This window comes from Sceloporus undulatus, chromosome 2 (genome assembly GCF_019175285.1).
Source record: "Sceloporus undulatus isolate JIND9_A2432 ecotype Alabama chromosome 2, SceUnd_v1.1, whole genome shotgun sequence".
NCBI classification, from domain to species: domain Eukaryota; kingdom Metazoa; phylum Chordata; class Lepidosauria; order Squamata; family Phrynosomatidae; genus Sceloporus; species Sceloporus undulatus.
Window position 1 is genome coordinate 294006483 of NC_056523.1, and position 3781 is coordinate 294010263.

The window sequence follows — 3781 nt, forward strand, 5'->3', positions numbered from 1 at the left end:
AGGCAAGATCGGGCTGAAAGGAGAGGGAGGAGGAGGAGGAAGGAGAAGGGTGGAGGGTGCAAACGGAGGCAAGATCGGGGTGACAGAAGAGGGAGGAAGAGGAGGAAGGAGGAGAAGGACAGAGGGGGCAAACAGAGACAAGAGCGGGCTGACAGAAGAGGGAGAAGGAGGAGGGAGGAGGAGAAGGACAGAGGGGGCAAACAGAGGCAAGATCGGACAGAAGAGGGAGGAGGAGGAGGAAGGAGAAGAATGGAGGGTGCAAACGGAGGCAAGATCAGGGTGACAGAAGAGGAGGAGGAGGAAGGAGAAGGACAGATGGTGCAAATGGAGGCAAGGTCAGGGTGACAGGAGGAAGAGGAGGAGGAAGCAGAAGGACAGAGGGGGCAAACGGAGGCAAGAGTACCGGAAATAAATGGGGCAAAATTGCAGCACCACATCATGGGAAATGTGGCACCTTGGAGGTTGGGGGGGCGGTGTACCAGGACCGAACCAAATTGCATTCCACACCAAGACCAAATTGAATTGGATTCAAATTGATGTTAGAAAAAGATTTGTGAATTCGCTAGTTCACTGAATTCACCTACTTCTGGAGTGACTTTGGATTGACTTAGGATCGGGCTCGGAATGACTCTGCATAGACAGTAATCGCGTGTGATAATCTATCACGTAATAATGTGAATTCCCATGATTGTGTCCGGAATGGCTTTGGAGTGGAGTTCCAAAAATCGTTGTGTGATAAGGGCCCTAGTGACTGTGTAGTATGATGTGAGAATGCTACGAGATCATTTTCCTGCATCAGAAATTACGCATTAAGAAATGATGCCTAGATGTTCCCTATACTGCCCAATGTGCAATTTCATATGCATTAATTTCATCTCACATTAGTTTTGTGTTATAGATGGGACTGGTCTCCAAAACTATTCAGAAATATCTGATCAGGATTACATTTAAGAATCACATTGCTCTCTCATTACACCACCAGATCTGTAGACAATCTGATTCAAAGTGTAGTGCTGCTCGTTACCTTTAAAGACCTACAAGGTCTAGGACCAAATTACGTAAAAGACCACCTGGTTGTTCTTTCTGGACATTTAAAATGGCATCCTTCTGCGTGTGCCACTAAGGTACAGTTGGCGGTGAGAGATGAAAAGGCTCTTTCTACTGTAGGCCCCAACATGAGGATTTCAAGAGGAGGAGGTACATTTTTAGTCTCTCTCCTTCTTCCCATCATGTTATGAAAACTGATTTCATTTAAATAGTAGTTTTAATTATACAGATAGTTTAATGTCATCTGGCATCTTAGTGGTGTTTTGGGCATGTGTTTGTTCTCCTATGGAAACTGTTGGACATTTTTGGGACAGATGTATTCAGTTGGGACAGATGTATTCAGTTCAAGATTGCAGAACTGGAGTTGTGTGCAGTGCTATTGTACATGGATTAATATTATATGCTGTGCATTGGATAAGTATTATATGTACATGGCACACACTACAGGTTGTGTATCGTTGTGCATTGCACAAGGTATGCATGCACATTTGGCACTGCACTTCATTAACAAGGTAGCATTACATAACTCTGTGAACATGAAGTTAAGCTTTGCCTTCTTAATGAAGGATCCCAGCATTTTAATAACTTTCTGCATGATTTTACTCTGCATTTCTTGGGATGTGTGTCTGCTGGTTTTTGTTTTAATTATTGCAAGCTTCCTTGTGTTCCAGTATTGGGAAGAGGTGGGATATAAATAATACGATGGTTATTATGATTGTTGTTGTTGTGTGCCTTCAAGTTGTTTCTGACTTATGCTGACCCTAAGGCAAACATATCATGGGGTTTGCTTGGCAGCTTTCTTCAGAGTGCCATCCTCTGAGAGCATGACTTGCCCAAGATCATCCAGTGGGTTTCCATGATTAAGCGGGGATTTGACCTCTAGTCTCCAGTCATAGTCCAATGCTCCAACCACTTCACCAACTCCTTTATTATGATTACTGTTATCACTATTATTAATAATTTTGGCATGTTTTTAATTTTTCTCCTGTTCAGTGGTAGTTGTTGTAATTCATTCTCTTCCTCCCCTACTCCTTGATTATCAGTTATGATTATTATGCTACCTTGATCTGTGACTGTTGTGGTTTTTATATTTATTATATATTGTTGGATCATTGTTTTAATAAGATTTTATGATAATTCTTAACCACTTTAGTTATCAGGTGGGAAAACGGAGAATAAATTCTGTTGTACATAAATAAGTAAACACTACTTGTATGTTTAAAGAAATCACCAACGTTGCTGAAGAATAACAGAATGGCACAAACTGCTTAATTAAAGACACAGAGCACAGCTGACTGATAATATCTGAGGACAAGGTATTATTTTTGGCATTTATTAAGCTGAGGTTAGTGGTACATGTCAGACTGTGCCTTTGCTACTTATACTGTATCTCTACAAATATTCTTGTATTGTTTAGACTGCAACTGACTTCTAATGATAAAACTAAGTCTAAGATCATGGAATATAAGGTTCATTTACAAAGGCAAGGAAGTCTTTGTTCTGTCCTAAGACTGGCAGCAGGAGGAGAAAGTGTAGGGATTTTTCTTTGCAAATCTGTATATCAGCAAATTTTAAACATCAAAAGCACCTTCTCAACATGACAAACCCTTCTTCCCTGAACATGCACCACTGTTCCTTAGTGGCACACTAATCAGTGAAAGTATCAGCTGAGTACACTTATAGTGGTCACACCAGGCATCCTAAGTGAGATTTTGGTGGTCATTCTGGGCCATTCCAATGGCTCTTCTGGTGGCCATTAAAGCTTGTGGGGATAATGGAACTGGTGGAGGCTCTACATGCCATTGAAGCCTCCAAGCTTGCCTGTTGCATTCAAGACAAATGGGCAATGGTTTGCGTAAGGGGGTGCTGGATAACTCCTTATGCCATACAGAGGTGTCAGTAGGATTGACTTTACCTGGTGCAGTAACTCATGGTGTCACTCCCCCCCCCCGACTGACCTTCTCCCAGTACGACAGAATACAGAATCCTTAGTAATGTTTTTTGTAGTAATGCTACTCATAAAGCATAAGCCCTGTATATCACTGAATGTAATGGCAATGTTTGTGACCTAAACAACTAGCAAAAATTAAAGTTATATCTTTAAATGAAATAGCATAAACACCACCTAAATGAATTTAGATATATATAGTTTTATGCGGTTAAATTTGGTAAGATGTGATGTTTTCAGAAAAGATTTTAAAAGAATAAAATATGTTTTTTTAAAAATGAAAAAATATTTTTTAAAATTTAACATTTTAATTAAAAAAAACCTTAGAGCCTCTCCTTTCTTCTCCCAATGAACTTCACCCCACTCACACCTTCTATTTGCTATTCTAAAGGGACACAGGTGAACACAGACAACTTGGCAAGCACATACATGCACTAAAGTGATTTATTTTTTTATTTTTTTTTGCTATTTGGGTCTTTTTCTGTATATGTTCCATACACATTACCAAGAAGTTAGACCCAATAAAGTCAGTGGGACTTTGTTGTTATTGTTGTGTGCCTTTAAGTCATTTCTGGCTTATGGTGACCCTAAAATTGAATCCAGAGAAAACGGAGGTACTAGTGATAGGTTCCCCCGGTCCAGGAATGGCGGTGGTTCCACCTGTCCTGAACGGGGTCACGCTCCCTGTGAAGGACTCCGTGCGCAGTCTGGGGGTGCTTCTTGACTCGCCGCTCCACCTGACTGCTCAGGTGAATGCGACGGTCAAGAGCACCTGTTACCAGCTTC